The sequence below is a fragment of the Dasypus novemcinctus genome, chromosome 1 (assembly GCF_030445035.2).
Source record: "Dasypus novemcinctus isolate mDasNov1 chromosome 1, mDasNov1.1.hap2, whole genome shotgun sequence".
NCBI classification, from domain to species: Eukaryota; Metazoa; Chordata; class Mammalia; order Cingulata; family Dasypodidae; genus Dasypus; species Dasypus novemcinctus.
The window spans coordinates 185692757-185715756 of NC_080673.1; positions in this window are offsets into that span (position 1 = coordinate 185692757).

Genomic DNA, 23000 nt, shown 5'->3' on the forward strand with positions numbered 1-23000 from the left:
GCTTCAACAATGGAAACTTACTGGTTCCATGGTTTTGAGTTTAGAAGTCCAAAATCAAGGAATCAGAATAATTTTGCTTTCTCCCTGAAGCATTCTGGGGCTGGATACCAGAGTTCCTTGGTGGTTGACTTTTCTGTCACATGACAATGCATATGGCTATGTCTTCTCTGTCATGTGACAATGCACATGGCTTTGTCTTCTCATTTCTTTTCTGGGTCCTGTTGGCTGCTCCTTATGGCTTCTCTCTCTTTCTATTGCCCTCCCTATAAGACTTTCAGTAATAAGATTAAGACCCATTCTGATTCAGTTGGGCCACACCTTAATGGAAGTCACCTCATGTAACCTCAGCAAAATGTCCTCTTTATAAGGCTTCACAACTACAGGAATGGATTAAGTTTAAGACTATGTTTTTCTGGGGTACATAGCTCCATACCAACACAACTGATAAGGAGGAAAATGCTCAAAAAACAAAATGATGGTGACATTTTGGAAGGACAGAGGGAAAAATGGAAAGAGATCCCATTGGCCAAAATGGAATAATTTAAGCAATACAAGTAACATAGTATGAATTATAGCCCAAAATATAAAATAAATAACCATGTGTCTATACCGATATAAACTGTTGATTAAATAAAAGAAGAATTCCAAACAGAATTCCAAATAATTAATGTAGATATGCCTCCTCAAGAACTGATGTTTGTGGTTGATTTTTGTGGTTTTATTATTGTTGCTTTTTAAATGTGTTCTTTCGTTGTTATGTAAAGCCTTGGTGTACTGATTTTTTGTTTGTTTCTTTCACGATTTGAAGAGAGTAAGAAAGCTAAGAGATATGGATGAAGTCAACAAATTATATGAAATGTTATTTAATTAAATGGGCCAGGGTATGAGGGGAAACAGAAATATCAAATGTTATTATCTACCAAATGCTACTGTTCCATCTTGATCCTTAATGTGGGATTGATTCTAGTTTGGTCTTTCTCATCAAAGAATTACATTGACTTGGAAAAATTAGGTATTTTGTATTTTGCTGAGATTCCACTATTATTTCTACAATAGAGGAACATCTATGTGGGAAATTTCCTGTAAGAGTGCCAAACCTTCTCAAACTAAACCTCATTAATCTTCCCAGCACCATCTGGGTTAGGGGGCAAGCTCTGTTCTTTAGAGATGCTACCTGGGGACTCAGGTTGATGAACTTCTTAGGGCCGTGTGGCAAAGCTGTGATGGACTCCGGACCCAATTTTGGGAATCTGATGTCTGGACGTCAGCAATGTCCTAGGCTGTTTCATCTGAAGACTCCACACAAGTAATGAAATCTGCTTTCATCAGGGTTTTGCCCTGTGCCACTATGACACCTGTGTTTTCCTAATGAGTTGGGCATGTAGAAAGAGTCTAAATAAGTTAGTCTCTGAATGAGCCAGCAGTGCTTAAAGGAAATAAGTTTATGATCCCAGACTTCCCCTAGGGGTCTTCCTAAAATAAAAATAAAAAATCAGAATGGGTCACAATTTTGTCCTCCTATTACATGCCTCACCATTGTCAATGACTCCCTCAGTGCCCTTGGGATAAACTGCAAAGCCTCTTGGCTCAGAAGGAAGGCCTTTTGTGATCTAGAATTACTTCTCCAGATTCATCTCCTTCCACTCCACCTTCACACTCTCCTTCCCCATAAAAATAAACTCTGTCTGGTTCCAAGGCTGCAGTCCAAGCTGTGCCTTTTTGACAAAATATATTACCTGCCTTTCTCTAACCCTACCTCCATCTCCATATAGTCAATTTAGCAAGTTCCTTTTCCATTCAAAACTCTCATCAGAAACTCCCACTACCTAGAATGACAGACAGTCCTGGTTTGGATGGGACTAAAAGGTCTTCTTGGACTGGGAATTTCAGTACTAAAACCAGGGAAATCAGTAAGCTTGGATGAGTTGGTCACCCTAGCCTGCACCTCGGTGACAAAATAAATCCCTCTCTGAACCTTTTAAAAACAATTCCTACATGTATCATACTGCATTTCATTTATTTATATCTCCCTTATTAGAGGATAAACTCTGAGGGCAGGAGCAATGTTTCATTCTTCGTAGCCCTAGGCAGTGTTCCAGGGTTCATCCACTGCAGCCATATATTAGAGTTACCTGGGAAGTTTTTGGGTTTTGTGATTTTTAAATACATAAGCTCAAGTTCCCAATCCCTAAACCCCCACCCAAACACAAACATCTGAGATTCTGATTTAATCGATCTGGTATCAGGCTTGGCCATGGGCTTTTTTTTTCAAGGTTAACCAAGTGATTTTAATGTGCTGTCAAGGCTGCTAACACCTGCTCTAGGGTATGCTTCCGAAGTATACACATCACCCTAGGCCCAATTACCTATGGATTTCAATTTAATTCATCTGGAATAAGGTCCAGACATCTGTTTCTTTAAGCATCAGTTCATTTTAATTCATAGCTAGGGTTAATCATTATACTTATGTATATGGAACAAAACTAAACTCCAGACCATTTCTACTGCCTTGAACTCTAAGAATGAATAAGTGCTGATCACCAACAGATTTTAATATATAATTAATACCTTCGATGTATGGCTCCTGCTTTTATAGAAGCTGTTTCCCTCCTAATTCTTTCCTAGCTGTCTCCTTCATACCCACATCAACAAAATAATCCTTCTCTACCTTCAAGTCCTCGCTTCTCAAAGCCCTTCTGCCAATCTTTGTATCACTCTGCTCACAGTCACACTTTTACCTTCCTTCCCACCATGTAGCACTTACATTAAAGAATAGTTTCCAACTTTTGTATAATCTTTCTACCTTCTCCTGGTCTCCTTCTGCTCCATGGGTAAGCAACACAATCTAAATACATTGGATTTATTTTTCTGTATTGAACACACTAAGCTAATTTTGCAACACAGAAAACTTTTCACTTTGTCTAGAAGGATTCACTCACAGATTTTCAAACATCCTGGTTCTTTCATCTCAGTAAGAGCCCAGCTCAAATATCACCTCCACAGAGACCTCTCCTGTCCACCCAGTCTAGACTAACAGCCTCCAATTCATCGTTCTCTGTCATGCCAGCCTCTACTAGTTTCATCATAGCACTTACCACTTTCTGAGACCTTGTTCTTCTCTTTGGTTTTCTTTTTATGTCTGATTCTCACTTACAGAATGTAAGCTCCATGGTGAAAATAATTTGAAAATCTTGTTTGTTGCTCTCTCATCACTACCTGGAACAAAAACTGGTTAACAATATTTACTGAAATGAAATTAATATCTGAACATGCATCGGAGCTACCTAGGTAACCAACATTACATAGTTCAGACTCCAAATATGAGCAAAAAATTCCTTTCACGAACTAAAATTCATGTCATTATGTTCATGAATCAAGTGTGCTTTCATGAAAATTGTCCTCTAATGTTAGACAGTTACTAGAATTCCAGCTCTGTCAGTTACTAGCTATATTATTTGGGGCAGCTTTACTCAAATTGTAACCATCAACATTAGCATCTACTGAGACCTTTTTACAAATACAAATGTTTGAGCTCCATCCCTAACCTGCTGAATCAGTGTCTAGGGGGTGGTCAGGAAATTGCTTTACTAAGAGCTCCTTTTGATTTTTCTTCATACTAAATTTTGGGAAGCATTGATCTAGATCAAATTGGCAAACCCTCTGGGTCCCAGTAACCTCCTTTCTGTTGCAAAAGTTGTTGGAGAACTAAGAGAAAATTATGTGTGCTGATATGCTTCATATATAAGATGTGCTTAAAAGATCCTGGTTTCCTTGCTCTTACTTTTATTTTTAAGAAAACATGTTATACCTAGTTATTTTGAATTGGACAGAATTCGGCAATCTGATTTTTCTAGATCACTAAGCCACAATGAATAGAGAGAGATGATGTTATTGGAAGCAAACTAACTGCCTATCCATAAGGAAAAAAAAAAAAAACCAGAAGAGCTATAAAAAAAGATGTCCATCTGGGGTCATTTAGGACAGGGGCAAATAGTCCTTCATACCTCGGTAGTCCCCTAGATTATGGCACAGTTCAATAACTGATGTCGATAATGACGATCCTATATTAAGTAAATGCAAAATTCTTCTCCAGAGCCTCCGCTCAAGTGTGTTCAACATCTATTAGAAAGATTTCCATTTGAGATATTTAAATTACTTCTTTTTTTTACAGATGGGAAAAGTTTTAATTATTTGGAATATTTTCTTTGTACATTAGTATGTATTTGTCAACGTATTTCCACTAGTGAATAGAGTGTTTTTTAGCAGAAGGGGTTGTTTCTTCTCTGTCCTTGGAAGGCCCAATCAGCGCCTGGTTCAAGTGACTCCATAATGGAGGCCCCCAGAATGACTATGAATGGAGAGAATGACTGACTTCTATAACCTGCATTTTTCACTGTGAAAAGAATAGTCATCCCTGCAACTGCTGCCCTCTTGGATACCCTTTAAGCTTGTGTTCGTGCCAGATAAGCTAAAGGGATAGCAATTCTCAAAGTCACTGGCATTTATTGAAAGCCAAAGAAATTAGTGAGCTCTGACATTTATAGGTCTTAAACATTAGAGAAGTTAAAAGTAGTTGGAGCAAGGTTAACATCTTAAAGGCAATACTGTAAGTGTTGCAGTTAATTCTCTAATAATGAATCTGTTTATTTTTTCAACAGTTTACAGTCCCAGTTCAGCTCCAACATTAAGACCATGGGCTCTCATCTACCAAATTTTTCAATTTCCCTACGGCCTGAATTGTCTCTGATAAGGCATTACTTAATGATTCACAATATTGAGCACTTAAATACGTGTCAAGATTTGTTTTAGTTGTATCACATGTATTAATTTATTAAATCTTCACAATAACCCTATTAAGGAGAGGCTTATTCATTTTGCAGGTAGGGCTTCAAAAGCACAGAGAGGCTAAGTAATTTTCTCAAAGTTATACAGTATGATTTGCACTCAGAGTCTTAACATTCTGCAATACTATCTTCTAACAAAATGAAATAAGTTTTAATGGAGAAAACAGCAATAAACTCTTAATTACTCATTGTAATATAAGTAAGAGGTCATAAAACTCTGACTCAGGGCAAGCTAGCAAGCAGGGAAACCTCTCTGTACTATCGGCATTCCCCTCCTCTGCTCCAGCACCCCATTATATACCCTATCTGGGATGGACAGGATTGTCTTTCAAATTCATGCAAAGCAACTGCTTAAATCTGCTTGACTTCCCTGAAATATCTGCTGTTCCAGACTCAATGCAGGGGGTCAGGTTAGCAAGCTCTCTGGGAAAAGATGTCATTGCAAATGAGGTAAAAACCATCGATTAATATGAATTTTGGGTAGTGTTTATTAATTTGATTTTAATAATCTATCCTTTGTCTTGGTCTCCCTTAGCATCAATAATTGATGCATAGCATTTCCTTTTAAATCATTGCTTTTGCGTGATATATACATACTTCTTACATACATACAGACACACGTACACATTGTTAATGCCTCACTCCATAAGAAAAAGCAGTGGAGGTTAACACTGGTGCAAAAGGAAACAAGAATATGCTTACTTGTGTTGAATGAAGAAAATAAAACTTGTCAAAGTAGCTTGAACTATAAATAAAATAATGCCTCTCATGAGGACAGCAAGTTTTTCCCTAAAAGAATCTGTTCGAATAAGTTAGCTGGATTTTAAATTTGAGTCCAAGTAGAGTTCAGGTGAGACACAATGGGACAGTAAGACAATAACACACAAGGAAAGACAGGTTGTTACTCAAGGTTCCAGGGGAGGCAGGGATGAGCCTTGATGGATAGTGTGATTGGCTCTGGAGGCTCAACCAGCAGGTAGAGAGCACACAAGCCGAGCAAGAGATACCTGCTTTTATTGTGTTCCAGGGGTAGAGGTTAGCAGATTGCCCGTGAGTCAAGGATTGGTTAGTTTAAAGCAAACACATGTGAAAAGGGAAAGGAACTGAGGGTCCAAGGGCAGCACAGATGGTTAGTTTATCCCAGCAGGGGGTTCTGGGTGAAGCATGTGAGTGGTGTGGGTGAAGTGGGTGGTGGACACAAATGTGGGTTTGAGCTCTGGGAAGTCTAGGTTCCAGAGGTAGAAAACTGTTTATTAACTAAGTTAAAGGTCAATGTTGAGCCTAAGTAAGATGGATGCTGAGGTAACACACACAATTTGATGGGGCAGAAGTGATTTTGCCTGAACAGACACTGAACCTGCAAGTCCAAGGCAAAGGTAGATAGGAGCAGTCTTTTTCACCTCTTTTAGGTGAGACCCAGGGCTCAGTCAGTATGAGTGAATGAGAAAACTCTTTTGGCTTTTCAGTGAATACAGAATAAATGTCACTTTCTTTGGAAATGACCTTTCTGCTATTCTCATCTTTGTATATAAAGCTTCTGTGTTAGAAAATCCATGCCTGTGAATTTCATTTCTGAAGGTACAAGAGAATCATTCTGTAGACATTTTCAAGATGGATGGATCAGGGATGAGTCGATTTCTTCACTGATCTTGAAAGAATCAACTCATCAGATTATTGTCTAGTATAATTCAGAGGGGGGTTTAGATTCTCATCAGATGAATATTTGGATCCAGCTTTGTAGCACATTTCTTAGGAAGGGATTTGTCTGGAATTGTTTGGTTTTCATTAGCCAAAGAAAATTGACAGCATGTATCCTTCTTTGGGGACTCTTTGTGGCCCTTTTGTCCACAAAACACAGAGAGCTCAAATTACCTCCCTTGAAGGTTGAGAGGTAGGCATATTCATGATGATGTTAATGAGAAATAAAAACGTATACTCGGTTGCAGAATTGCCAGAAAACACAGAGGTCTAACTCACAGATATTAAATGACTAGCATTTGTAAGAGGTGTATACTGTAGCTTGTATAAGCTGGTAATTGCTGCAAATGTCTTATATTCTCCAGGACTAATAATGCAATGCCAAAAGCAATCAAGCTTTTAAAAAAAATCAGCTGTCCAGCAAATGGATGATCATTATTATAGCAAATCACTATGCACCTAAGAACAAATGAATTTTATAGCTCAGGGTAATTCAACGGCCATATTTCAGGCAATTTCAATTTGAAGACCTCACCAAGGTCTAATTAAGCAGCAACTAAGATTTCCTCCACAGCTCTTACCCCTCCAGGTAGAACCCTCTTCATCTGAGAATGGTTACTTGTCCTAAATTTTCTTTTGGGAGGTATTCTCCCAAACTTCTATCCAGAAGATTCATCTTCCTTGTGCCAGGCCTTATCTAAAAACACTGATGCCACTTTTAGATACAAAAAAGAAGAAAAAGAAAAAGCATCCATAAGGGCAATCAAGGGGTTGTAATCTCCTTGAAAGAAGGAACTGGATCCCGTCACCATTTTGGTCCAGTACAAGGCCTAACACAAAGAATAATAACTATTGAAAAAAGTAACAAACAAAAATACAGTAAAATATGATTAATATAGACTTTGTGTTAACTCACACAAGTCTGGAGCTCGAGTTTTGATTTGCACCCCTTTATAGTGAAAAGCCATTGATTGATTGATGACTAACAAATTGACAGGCCGAAGGCATAGGCTGAGAAGGGTAAGCTATGTCAGATAGGGTGAAACTTTACAAAGAATTTTAAATGCAGTATTTATATACAAGTAATTATTATGCTAATTCCACAGCATCCTGATCTACTCATTAACACAGAGACAAGGAATCAGCATGGTGTAGTGGAAAAGCATTAAAAGGGTAATTAGGAACCCTGGGCTCTGATCCCAACTCCATTTACTCATTAGCAGTGTCACCTTGGTCAAGTCACTTAACCCCTCTGAGTCTGTTTCTTCACCTGTAAAGTGAAGAGATTGAACTAGAACATCATGAATGACCCTTCCAGCCTTGAAATTGTATGATTCTGTGATCTTAGGGAACAATTGTGTAGCAGCCACAATGCTTCTTTTACTTTACCATATGCATAACTCCCACTCCTATCTCAGAACTAGATTTTGCACCTTCAGTTTCCTAGCCCATGATGCTGTTTCCTCCCATCACCTGCATCTCCCTTCCAACAGTTTAGGACTCTAGCCATTCAAGAGACAAATTCCTCGGGGAAGACTTCCTTGATTTTGCAAATCAAAATTCACCTCTCAAGAACTTACATAGCTTTGTCCATCTCCTTCATAGTACTTACCATAACTCTAATTTTAAATTATTTGTCATGCATTTAAAGTCTGTCACGTCCTCTAGACTGTTTGCTCCATGATGGCAGGGATGGTAGCTGTTCAGCACATAACATAATGCCTGTCACAGAGTAGACCCTCAACATATGGTTGTGGGATAAACAATTGAATGAATGAATCTATGACACAGTGCCAGACACACTAGTTAATGTCTGTAAATAAAAGGAAGGCAGGATTGACACATTAGCATGGTTCTCATCACTGTACAAATTTAGAAATATTAAATTTGACTTTTTGCAATTGTAATTGTTTTAGTTACCAAAGCTGCTCAAGCAAATACCGTGAACATGAGTAGGCTTAAACATTGGGAATTTATTAACTTACAGTTCTGAGGCTTAAAGAAAGTCCCAATCAAGGCACATCAAAGCAATGCTTTCTTCTTGAAGATTAGTGTTCAGGGGCTGGCTGCCAGCAACCCTTGGTTCTTAGCTTGTCACATGGCAAGACACATGGCAGTATCTTCTGTTCTCACCCTTCTCTACCCAGTTCCACTGATGCTCAGCTTCTGGCTGCTCCTTCTGTGGCTTTCTCTCTTTTGTCTGCAATTCATTCTCTTATTAAGGACTCCAGTAATGGGATTAACACCCACACTGGTTGAGGTAGGCCCCTCCTTAACTCAAGTAACCTCATCAAAAGTCCTACTTGCAATGGGTTCACACCCACAGGAATGGATTAAATTTAAGAAGGTATTTTTCTGGGCTTCAAACTACCACAGTAATTTTTCTTTAATGAGATAATTTCCAAATTTCTTCTAAGTAAAACTTTGTTTTCTTTTTACTATTTTTATGTCAGAAATCAAGGTGACTTGATTTGAACCAAGGTTTATAAAATTTATATTAACATTTGGGAAAGGAGGTTGGTCCTATGGTTAATTCCAATAGAAATTTGAACCTGTAAAGTGTTTTCCTTCCTAAACACTGCCATTCTCCTATGTGAATATATGTAAAAGTTTTGCCTTTATTTTACATATAGTTTACTCCATGCATTCATTATCTGCATATCTTTGTGTGTATGCATACATATATGTGTGTGTTAAGTATATATTATCTTTCTAAACTGTCTTAATGCCAAATCATTCTTTTTAGTTTTAGCTTGTGTTTCTCCTTATTTTTCAATCTTGTTATGTTCTCAAGCAGTTTTTCCCTTTCAGTTTCTCTGGTTTTACACCTTTCTATTTGTAATGAATTTCGATCCAGAAGCACAGAAATTTCACATTTGCAGAAGTTCACTGTATGAATATATTTCATGCTATTAACTCTACTCTCAAATCATATGTAGCTAAGCAAAGGTGCCCCTGTCATCTTTGTCCTCCACCCCTTTCTTTTCCCAGTGAAAAGAAGAAATTGTGATTTGTAGTAAATCCTGGCATTAAAAGAATATCTCATATGTATCCTTTTTCAATTGTTCTGGACTTGAAGAATGACATGTAATAATAAACAGTCGGGTTTTAAAGGTGACAGTTTAGAATTCAAGGAAGAGAAAGAATGTATCAAATAGCAAGATGACTATGAGAAGTGTGGCTATATAGGTAGGGATAAATGAATCTAATTTGATGCATTTGTATGTAAGCCTCTGGCTATAGATCTGAAAACTGTCTCTATCCATTTTAACTCAGCAAAATAGTTTTTGCAATATCTCTGGGGAGTCTATTATTTGCATAAACACCATAACCAAGATGTCTTTAATTTGTAATTATTTCAAATTTTCCAAAACTCAAGATGCTGGCACATGGGCTTCATGAGAATCTTGTTCATAAAGGCATAGTCCAGATCTTCCTTTCATTCAACTTTGTAGACTGGCTAATCTTAAATACTTAGGAAATCAGAAGTTGGACTATAGCCATTTCTGAAGAGATTGATCGTTCCCCTTTTTGGCTTTGGTGTGAACTTCGTAATTCATACTCCTGTAAGACAATAAGCCTTTGAAGCATCAATAAACACCCCTCCTTATTTGGTACTTGAGTTTATAAACAAATTAACATACAAGTCCTAAGAAGAAGACATCTATCGTTGGCTTTTTCTGATTAACAAGCCAATCCTAAATAAAGAGTTTAAAACAACAACACATTTTGTGAGCTAGAATTCAACTGGGTGGGTTGTCTGATGTGTGCCTTCTCAGTGATCTCTGCATTCAGGTGGAGGCTTGGCTGAGGATGGATTATCTAGGATGTCTTTGTTTACCCATTGGGTGTTTGGCAGAAGTACTACTCTAGAGCAGGAATTTGTAAACTATCATCTTTGGGTCAAATCTGGCCCACTCCTTGTTTTCATTTTTAAAAGTTTCATTGGCACACAATGATACTTACGTGTTTACTTGTTGTCTATGGTTGCTTCTGTACTATAACAGCAGGGCTGAGTAATTGTGACAGGGATTACGCGAAATCCAAAGACTAAAGTATAATCTTGCCTTGCAAAGGAAAAGTTTGTCAACTTCTGGTCTAGGCAGTCTCAAATGGGACAACCCATCTCTGTTCTATGTCAGCTAGAGAGAGAAAGAGAGAGCAAGCTACAAGTTACCTCTGTTTGCCTCACATTTGCTAATATCCCAGTCACCAAAGCAAATAACAAGACTAATCTCAGATTCAAAGAACAAAGAAAAAGACTCACCTCTTAATAGGAGGGGGACAAAGTACATTACCAAATGTTATACACTAGGAATGAGAAGACTTTGTTGCCATTTTTTGCATTTTTCCACAGGCTTAATCACACTGACGGTTTCTTTGCACAGTAGCACAAGTTTTACAACTAATAGACCATGTGATGTTTCCTATTTAGGTTTTCACTAAATTCCTTGACTTTTACCTAAAAGTCTCTTTCTGTTCAGGTTCAAACCTTCTCCCAAATAGCTAAATAAGAGCGATCCTATTTGGAATCAGAAATAATGACCAGAACCTCTAACATGAAATTAAGTGGCTACCCATGTGTGGTAGGTTGAATTATGTACATGCACAAAAGACATGTTCTTAATCCACATTCCTGTGGGTGTGAATTTATTTATAAATAAGACTTTCTGAAGATGTTATCATTAGTTAAGACAGGACCAACTGAATCAGGGTAGATCTTAATCCATATGACTGAAGGACTTATAAAGAGAAGAAACCTGAATACAGGAGTTAGAGAAAGCCACATGAAAATGTCAAAAGTCAGAGGTCCATGGATACCAGGCAAACAGACACAAGGAAAAAAGAGATCAGCATGTGACAGGAGGCAGAGCTCCAAGCCAGGGAATAATACAAGGAGTGACAAGCCAGTATAAGAATGCTACAGTCTTCAGGGAGAAAGCATGGTCTTGCCAATGCCTTGCTTTTGAACTTCCAGCCCTCAAAACCATAAGAAAATAAATTGTCAGTAAGACAACCCATTGTTTGGTAGTTTTTATGCTACCTGGAAAACTAACATATTTTGTAGGGTAGCCAAAGGATTTTCATGTATTCTGGCATAGCAAATTTTCTTCACTCACAGAGACTAATTGCTAAATGCGGTAGAATGGAAAAGATTGTAAAAGAAGGGCCACACAGACAGGAAAAAATGAGATTGAATAACAATGAAATTTTGCAGAGAGAAAATCTTCAGATACCAGTTGAATTGAACTGGTTGCATTCTGAGTCATTATCTAGTTGATCTTTTAGTTGTTTCAGGTCAAGACAATCCCATCCTTAGCAACCCTTCCTGTTGATCATCTAGCTTGGAGTGATGCTTCTTTGCCCTGAAATTTACATAAGACCCTATGCAAACTAACTCAAGTGGAACGCTCTACTCACCCAATGGTCCACTCATAGAATGAGGGTATTTGGAAAACTTAAGGAGCTATGGTGTTATAAAGGGACACTCTTATTCTTGAAATGTGTTAGAATAGAAAGAACAGTTCTGAAATCTACCACAAATCTGAAATAGCTCAGTTATGCTTTATATGAAGTAAGTGAGTATTTCCTTGGAGTGCATGCATAGTCCATTAGCAAATATATAAATATCTTACCCTTTCTTTTGTTCCCCAAATTTTAGTTTGGGTCTATGTAAGTGTTGCAATTTTTAAAACTATAGTTGACAAACTTTTCAAATACTTTGGGACAGTTAAAAATTGAATTTCCAGCTCACTTAGCAATAATTTTATTTGACAATAATAATTCCCTCATCCTTTGAGTGGGCCATTAGATATGTTTATAGATCAGACATGCAAAAGACATTTTACCATAATCATTTTTGCAGGTTTGTACTTAGACTGCTTCTTGAAATTTCTACTTTTAGTGGTTAAGAGTCTTTCTGGTTGACTTTTTCAATGTGCAAAATCAAAATGCAGAGGTAAAATCCCTGTCAATGTTGAAAAAAAGATGTTTAAGAACTGTTCAAATCAATTTATATTTCAGTCATTTGATTTCCCCCAAATGGAGGAAAAAGCCTAATCAACAGAAGAGCTTTTTCCCAATGGTTCATAATTCTCTTTAAGTAAGGATTTAAGAAAAACATTCCTACAGTACCACACTGGGAAAAGAAGAAACTCCCTTAAGACATATTAAAGCAATGAGCAAGTGACATTAAGAGAGGGAGGGAGAAGTAGCCACAGTGGACAGATCTGTGGGCTTGAAGCAGTCAGAATTGGGATGGCTCCATTTGAATAAATGCTTAATGAGGCTAAAAGCAGGGCTACCAGCAGCTGACCTCATGGACAGACCATCCATTCATTCCATGAGGAAGGCCCTGTTGCTGATCATGACAGAGTTGTTTTGGAGACATGAATATCCAAGGGAAAAGGACTGCTAAGAACACCACTAATTTAAAAAATCCTTGCAAATTTCTCTATGGTAATAAAGAATAACAGCCTCACATCTAACTCAGTGTTTTCAAAACTTCTCCTTCTGAAATAATACATGGTAAAACCTCATAAATTTGGATTCTATTATAGGGCTTTCCTCCAGCAGTCAAGATGGCTTCCCAGGAAAATTTTATCATCATCTGAAGTCAAGGAACTCGATAGGACAGAGCAATATGACAACTCAAGCTAAGTGGCTCAAAATCTGACAGTTTCTAGGTGATACAGAAGGGATTTAAACCCTAATTCAACTAACCCAGAAAGAAAGAGTCATTGCACTACTCCAAACTGTTTCCAAGAGGCCTTGTGTATGCAAATAATTATCACACAAATGATATTGGTTAATTGGCATGTGAATTATAAACCATTTAAAAGTTATATGTTAAAACAGGTTTCCCCAGGAAATCTACTTTGTGATACTTTCGTTGGTCTAGTTCCAGTAATTGCTTGCTCTTGAAAGCAATAAGGCTGCATAATCTATGTGAAAGCTATTATTGCTTGATAGTGTTTAACCATTCTCATTTTTCACTAAATCATTACTCCCTCCAATTGGCTACAATCACTTGTATGCAGCTGTAGGACTCTACAGAGAAGAAAGTTTTTGAGGACTTGAGGTCATAAAATCTAAACTGCTATGAAAGTCACAGAAATCTTAACCTCCATATTTGTAAATCTGAAGAAACAGGGTCACAGATGGCTTCATTTCTAAGACTGTGGAAACATTTTATATTTTTAAAATCTCTGTACAAAATAAGCTTTCTCAACTTCAGGAAGTACCTTCAAGCTTTCCATCTTATCTGGAGGCAGATCATCCCCCTTTTTCTATAGGAGTTAGGGACTCTCTGTTCCTGCCCCAAAAGATAAACACTTTTCACCAGTTTTTCCTCTGCCACTTTAAAGCTCTGGATGAAGTTTCAGGAACTGTGTGAAGTGTGTAGGTGTGGTATCATCACTGTTAACCCAAAGCAAATCTCTCCCTCTGACACTGATGTGCTTCCCATCTCCCCAGAGAGTGTGAATCTGTTCAGCAACACCTGCTAACAACTGAAAAAGGAGAACTGCTTCCTGAAGGGATAATCCCACACAGTTTTTGATCTATTGTGGCAGCCAGAAAGAAGACTTGCTAGGGGTCAGAAGCATCACTATTCTAGAACTGCCAGGCACCACCCCTCAAGTACTGCATGAGGCCTGGGGGACGAGTAATATGGGAGTTGACAAGAAACTCTGGCAAAGGGACTGCTGAAGGTTTTTGATGGCAGGCTGGGAGCTGTCCTTTGCCGCTCTGGAAGAGTCACTTGCCTCATTTAAAATACCCCTTAGAATAAAAATAGAAAATGAATTTGGCAAAATAATCTTGGGCCATTCCTTCAAAGATATGTTTCTGTGGACCGTATGCTGAGACGACTCTTCTGGGCAAGTTTTCTGTTACCAATCCTTTTGGAAAGTGAGTTTTACGATTCATTCCTTAGCCCCCTGCCCTAAATGCAATTTTCCAGGTGGTTATCAATAAAATCAAATGATTTGTCAGAAATAAAACAGGCCAGGTGCAGGGTCCCCAGGATTCCAGACAGCCTGCTGATAATGGAATCAACTGCTTAATGAATGAGGGACTTTACACAGACCCCGAGGTTAAAAGTCAACGGGAAAAGCGTCAACAACAACTTTATTAGGCAGCTGCACACCATGATTTTCTAGCTTGAAAAAGCCTGACTCAGATGGCTTCTCTTCTATTTAAGAATTCCACTGGACAAAACAGATTAAAAAATCACTTAATAAATTATACCAGTATAACTTGCTTTTCAGGTGATTAAAAGTACTTGGCCTTAAACCTCTTCTTTAAAATACCTCCCAGGATGTACAAATAATGGTCTGGAAGTACCAGTGTATCAAATTGACTAGACAGAATTTTTTTTCCAATTAGGGCCAAGCTGTGTCCAGGAAATTGACAATACAGGAGTACTTCACACAGGTTTGGAGGAACTGATAACCTGGCCAAGTTATCACATACTTTGTGGATTTTAGAGCCAAGTTTGTAAACTTAATTTGAAAAGATCCAATTCTGATTTTAAATGACATGTGACTAGCAGTTGTTCCTGATGTAGATACCAAAAGACTCCCATGAAAATTTCTAATCAGAGATAAAACAGATAATATCTCCTCTCATCACCAAAATTTAAAGCTGAAACTCAACTTATGACTAGACTCTGGGAGTAATCACTATGACTGATAAGGTCAATGGAGATACAAATCATTCAGTAACAGAAAACTAAATCCACATTAACTGCAGCAGTTTGGTATTATTTATGAATTCCAAATGTAAATATTGGATCATGTTTAAACTGGTCTGTTGGAGGTTTCACTTTTACTTGATTGAGTTATGATTAGGACTTTGATTGGGCCCCTTGGCAGTGACTCACAGAGAAAATGACAAGGCACAGGAGCTAGGTGGCATTCTGAACTGGAGCCCAGGAAGTAAATACATGGGAGAGAGCAGAGCAGCTGAGCCCAGAAAAAAACGAGCCCCAGAGAGAGATGACACTTATTGCAGCTTAAATCTGATACTGGAAGACGCTGGGACCACAGAGCCTTAAGAGGAAGAGGAAGGCTGAACATTGGTAGCATCTTGCTCCAACACATGGCAACGGATTTTGGTGAGGGAAGTAACTTAAGCTTTATTGCCTGGTAACCGTAAGCCCCTGCCCCAAATACATACATTTTATCAAATCCAACAGATTTCTGGAACTTTGCATCAGCACCCCTTTGGCTGACTAATACACCAACTAACAAGGATTTTCTTAAATAAGAATGGAGGAGAAAAAAATTATCATTTTTGAAATCAGAAGTAGCAGAATAAATGAGAAAAGCAAATATAAACATGCAGCTAAAAATGAATCCTGGAGAAAAATGGAAAGAGAACATACCTTAAAATAAAAGAACTTCATTAATAAATATGAAAAATTTTAAGATATTGTAATAATAAATAACAAAATTGATATTGAAAAAGAATATCAAGAGAATGAAAATGAATTCCTACAGATTAAATAATGGCTTAAATAATGACTTAAATAAGAAACATATAAAAATATAAATATAAAACTGAGAAATCACCCAGAATGTAGAAAGAAAAAAACACTAAGAGAGAGATAGGGCATATATGAGAAAAGATAGGACAAATAGAAGCCAATATTGATGATCCAGCATCCCAATTTTAAAATTCTCAGAAAAACAAAAAGAAGAAGGAGGAAAAGACATAAAATATTGAAAAAAATATTCAAAAGAGGCCCAAGAAGCAACAACAACAAAAAAGGATATCTGGCATTAAACTTAAAAGGTCCACTGAGTTCTAGCATAATGAATAAAAAGAATCCCACCTTAGACATATTATTCTAGAAGTGCAAGACCCAAAAGATATCAGAAAGATCCTAAAGCTTCTATAGAAAGAAAATTGGTCACCTAAAAATAAACATAATCAGACTGGCATTTTTCATCTATTCTGGATGCTAGAGACAGTACAATGGTGTCATCAATATTCCAAGGAAAATTATTTTGAACCTAGAATATTATATCCTACCAAGTTATTAATGAAATGTGAAAGTGAACATTTTCAGATAAGTGAAGACTGAGGAAATACTTCCCACACATTTTTTAGGAAGCTACATAAGAATGTATTGCAGAAAAATTGCACCAATAGAGAAGCCAATATCAAGATGGTTTCTTCTAAGGAGGTGGGGAGAGACAGAGATTTTTGCTTCTACATAGTTAAATTACTTAATGTCAGTGGACTTGGATTGAAAAGTTATTTGGTTGAGAGATTCTTTTTCTCTTTCTCTGGATGCCTCTTAATTAAGACATAAAAAGTCATACCAAAAAAAGAAAGATGAGGTAAATAAAGAAAGTCAGAAATGAGAGGGGACCATTACTACTGGACCCACAGAAATAAAAAGGATTGTAAAAGGATACTATGAACAACCTTATGCCAACAAATTAGAAAACCTAGATAAAATGGACAAATTTCTATAAATACATGAATAGCCTACATTGGCTCTAGAAGAAATAGAAGATCTCAACAGACCAATTACAAGTAAGAGTTTGAATCAATCAAAAACCTCCAAATTAACAAAAGCACAGGAATTGATAGCTTTACAGGTGAATTTTACTAAGCATTTGGAGAAGAATAAATACAAATCTTTACTCAAACTAGTCCAAAAATTGAAGAGGAGGGAATACTACATAATTCATTCTATGAGGTAAGTATCAACCTAATGCCAAAGCCAGATAAAGATAACACAGGAGAAAAAATTATGGTCAATTTCTTTTATGAATATGGTGCAAAAATCCTCAACAAAATATTTGCAACTTGAATCCAAGAGTACATTAAAAGAACCGTATACCATGATAAAGTGAGTTTATTCCTGGTATGCAAGGGTGGTTCAATATAAGAAAACCACATACTCTAATACCTCACATTAACAAAACAAAGGGGAAAGAAAACACACAATTATCTCAATAAAGAAAAGACATTTGACAAAATCCAACATCCTATCTTGAAAAAAATTAGAAAAATAGGAATAGAAAGAAACTTCCTCAACATGATAAGAAGCAAAAGCACAGCTTACATCATACTCAATGTTGAAATATTGAAAGCTTTTGCTCTGATATCAGGAACAAAACAAGAATGTGTACTAAGACCTCTGTTATTCAAATTGTACTGGAAGTTTTAGCCAGAACAGTTAAACAAGAAAAAGAAATAAATTACATCCAACTGGGAAAGGAAGAAGTAAAAGTTTCCCTATTTGCAATGACATTGATTCTATATACAGAAAGCCCAGAAAAACCTACAAAAAAGCTATTGGAACAAGGATGGTGGGAATGTGGCACTGAAATAGCAGAGCTCAATGCTCACTCTTCTCACACACACACACACAGAAAGAGCCAAAAGCTGTCTGAGAGACCTGCTTTGGGGGTCAGCAGAGCAGGACAGTGCTATGCAACTCTTAGGAGGGTGAGGGACAGAAGGATGAAGAACCAGAAACAACAAACATAAGTTACCAAGCCCCTGCAGTGGCCAGGAATGGCTCCCTTTCCCCAATCCCAAGATATTAAGCTATGGTAAAGCCCCTGGCTCACTGTAGCTGACTGACAGTGAAACAGATATCTGCTTCTCTGTCAGCTGTTTAAAGGGAAAAGGGAGGGGGAATTGGGTGGCTTTTCTTCAGTGAATTTGGTCAGCAAAACTGACTTTGAATCTCCATTCTGGAGATTCAACACAGGAACACAGGAAAGCAGAGACTAAAACATCTCCATGGAGAGATGATCCAACAAGAGTCATCCGCTGGTGTTCTGGAAATTGCATGGACAAAAACTGTTTCAGGTTCTCTCTGTATCTTATATTCTAGGAGAAAATTTGTATCCTACTGGTGAGTTCCTGGCCTGATTTTGGTAACTTAAGCTGGGAAGTTGTAAAGACTTAGAATAAGTTGAACCAAATATGGAAAATGAACTGTGAAAAAAATATGCAAGAGAGAGATATTGACAACCAGAGTAAATTCGCCAACATATTCAGATGCCTAGACATCAGCAAAAAATTATAAGCCACCCTAGGAAACAAGAAGAGATAGCCCAGCCAAAAGAACTTGCCAAATATCCTGAAGAAACACAGGACTTAACACAATTAATCAGTGATAATCACAAAATTCTCCTAAATCAATTCAAAGAATTTAAAGAAAATATGAGTAAAGAAATAAAGACTATTAAGAAGACACTAGGTGAGCATAAAGAGCAATCTGAAAGCCTGCAAAGAAAAGTAACAGAATTTATAAGAATGAAAGACATCAACAGTGAGCCCCTGATGCTAATGACTATGCTTGTGAGCTGATAAGCCTAAAATAAGAACAAGGCCTAGAGCAGCATTGTGCCTGGGAATTTCCTCCTGTCAGCCTTCATGTTACTCAAATGTGGCCAGTCTCGAAGCCAAACTCAGCATGTAAATGCAATGCCTTCCCCCCAGCATGGGACATGACACCCAGGGATGAGCCTCCCTGGCACCGAGGGACCACTATCAACTACCAACTGATGATGCAACTGGAAAATGACCTTATACGGAAGGTTCAATGCGGATCAACAGAATATCCCTGTCTACATAAAATAACATGACTTTAAAATGATGTTTGACCTAATGTAAGGGGGAAATGGAAAGGAGAAATGAGTTTATATGGCTACAAGTCTCTAAAAAAGAGTCTGGAGGCTGACAGAAGGATTGCCCTTATGCACAACTGAGCAGAGTCTTAATGACAGATAAAGCAGATACAACCCCCAGATATTGGTTCCTTTGAGGGCTAAAGAGACCCATGGGAGTTATGGTCATGGCCGATGGGGTTACCTACCAGGTCAGATGGCCCCTCTTTGGAAATGGTGTTTATGTGTGATGAATCTGGTCTCAGATGGGATCTCTCTTCATAAGACTTTCATGCTAATGTGCTGCAGGTGCAGTTAGTGTTGGGGTTTAAGATATATTTAGGGGATTTGAATCTCTGGACTGACAATGTGATAGCCAGATCCTGAGCCTCAACAGACTCCAGCACCTACAATCTGATTTATTGGACTTACCACACTCAGCTAAGATGGAGTTGAAGAAGGACAACCACCACACCATGGAGCCTAGAGTGATTACAACTGAAAGTGGGAGGATTGCATCCAGCATCCATATGGAATCTGAGCCTCCTCTTGACATAGAGGTGCAATGGACACAACCAATCCAATGTCCACATAGAAGAGGTGGCATTGGATTGGGAAAAGTGGATATGGTGGCTGATGGCTATGGGGAAAGGCAGGAAGAGATGAGAGGTGGACGCGTCTTTGGGACATGGAGCTGCCCTAGATGGTGCTTCAGGGGCAATCACCGGACATTGTAAATCCTCACAGGGCCCACTGGATGGAATGGGGGAGAGTATGGGCCATGATGTGGACCATTGACCATGAGGTGCAGAGGTGCCCAAAGATGTACTTACCAAATGCAATGGATGTGTCATGATGATGGGAATGAGTGTTGCTGGGGGGGGGGAAGAGGTGGGGTGGGGTGGTGGGGTTGAATGGGACCTCATATATATTTTTTTAATGTAATATTACTACAAAGTCAATAAAAAAAACTGAAAAAAAAAGAATGAAAGACATAATGGATGAAATTAAAAATATATTAGAGACATATAAGAGCAGATTTGCATTACTTAAAGTCAGAATTAATGATTTCAAATACAGAACATATGGACTGGAAAAGACAAGAGAACAGAAAGAGAAGAGAATGAAAAAAATGGAACAGAGTTTCAAGGAATTGAATGACAATGTAAAATACACAAACATTCACATTATTATTGTCCCAGGAGAAGAGAATGGAACAGGGGCAGAAAGAATATTTGAGGAAAAATGATTGAAACTCCCCAACCCTAATGAAAGCCATAAGTATCAATATGCAAGTAGGACAGTGCACCACAAACAGAATAAAACAAATAGATCTACCCTGAGACAATTACTATTCAGAATGGCAAATATCAGAGTTAAAGAGAGGGTTCTGGAAGCAGTGAGAGAAAACCAAAATATTACTGACAAGAGAAACTCAATAAGATTAAGTGCTAACCTCTCATCAAAAAAAAAATGGGGGTGGGAAATGGTATGATGTATTTAAGGTACCTAAAGAGTAAAACTGCCAGGCAAGAATTCTATATATGGCAAAACTGTCCTTCAAAAATGAGGGTAAGTTCAAAATCTTCACAAACAAAAAATGATAGAATATGTAGAATATGTTACCAAAAGCCGAGAATTATAAGACAGGTAAAGGGAGTGCTACAGCCTGAAAGGAAAAAAACCAGGGCAAGAGATTTGGAGAAGAGTTTAGAAATGAAGATTATTAGGAAGGTTAAACTACAGGGTAAGAAGACAGATAATAGAACTATATGATAACAGAGAACTAGAGGTCAAAATGGATGAAGTAAATATTGCCATTACAGTAATAATATTGAATGTTAATAGCTTGAACTCACCAATCAAAAGACATAGACTGATAGAGTGGATGAAAAAATACGAGCCATCCATATGTTGTCTACAAGAAACCCACCTCAAATATAAGGATACAACCTGGGTAAAAGTGAAAAGTAGGAAAAAGTTATTCCATGCAAATAGTAACCAAAAAAGAGATGAAGTAGCAATACTGGTATCTGACAAATTAGATTTCAAATGCAAAACTGTTATTATTAACTGTAATAAAAGGGACAATTCAGCAAGAAGAAATAACACTACTAAATATTTGTGCACCTAATCTGAGTGTCCCAAGATATATGAGGTACACACTGACAAAACTGAAGGGAGAACTAGATGTCCCTACAATAAATTTGGAGGCTTCAATTCACCACTGTCAGTATTGGATAAAATATCTCAACAGAGGCTAAATAAACAGGGAACTTGACTAATATGATAAATGAACTAGACCTAACAGATGTTTACAGAGCAATGTACCACAAAACGGCAGAATATACTTTTCTTTCTAAGTGCTCCAGGATAAGCCATATGTTGGAATAAAAGATGAGTCTCAAAACATTTTTTTTAAAAGTGAAATTTTGCAAAACATTTTCTCTTTCTCTGATCATAACAGAATGAAGCTGGAAATCAATATTGGACAGAAAAAGGGAAAATACATAAATATATGGAGATTAAACAATACACTCTTAAATAATCAGTGGGTCAAAGATGAAATTGCAAGAGAATTCAGCAAATATCTTGAGATGAGTGAAAATGAGAACACAACATATAAAAACCTATGGAACCCTGAAAAGACAGTCCTAAGAGAGAAATTTATAGCCCTCAATGCTTACATTAAAAAACAAGAAAGAGCACTAACTGCATGCCTGGAGGAACTAGAGAAAGGAGAGCAAACTAATCCCAAATGCAACTGAGGAATATAAATAGTAAAGATCAGAGCAGAAAAAAAAGAAATAAAATAGAGAAAATCAGCAAAACTAAAAGTTGGTTCTTTGAGGTCAACAAAATCAACAACTTTAGCTAGACTGACAAAGGAAAATAGAAGATGCAAATAAATAAAATCAGAAATAAGAGGAGGAACATTACCACTGACTCCGTAGAAATAAAGGAATTCATAAGAGGATAATATTAACAACTTTATGCCAAAAAACTGTACAATATAGAGATGGCCAAATTCCTAGAAACACACGGAACCCCTACACTGACACTTGAAGAAATAGGAGACTTCAACAAACCAATCACAAGTGAAGAAATTGTAACAGTCATCAAAAACTTCTCAAAAATGAAAAGCCCAGGACCAGATGGCCTCACTGGTGAATTTTACTGATCATATAAAGACAATCTAATTCCAATCTTTTCAGGCTCTTCAAAGAAATTAAACAGGAAACAATGTTACAAACTCATTCTATGAAGCCAATGTCTCCCTAATACCAGAACCAGATAAAGATATTACAAAGAAAATTTCAGACCAATATCTCTAATGAATTTTATCAAATATCCTCAAAAACATACTTGTAGACAGAATCCAAAAGCACATGAAAAGAATTGTAAAACATGATAAATGAGTTTTATCCCTGGTATGCAAAGGTGGTTCAACATAAGAAAATCAAGTAGTATAATAAACCACAACTGATAAATTGAGGAAGAAAAATCACATCATCCTCTCGATTGAGGCAGAAAAGCATTTGACAAAATATAGCACCCTGTCTTGATAAAAACACTCCAAAAGATAGGAATAGTAAAAATTTTTCTCAATATGGTAAAGTGTATGCATGATAAACCTATAGTTAGCATTATACTTGATGGTGAAAGAATGGAAGCTTTCCCACTGAGATCAGAAAGAGGACAAGGATGCTCACTGCCACCATTATTATTCAGTATTGTGTTAGAGGTTCTAGCTAGAGTAATTAGGCTAGATAAAGAAATAGTGGTTAGGGCATCCATCTACCACATGGGAGGTCCG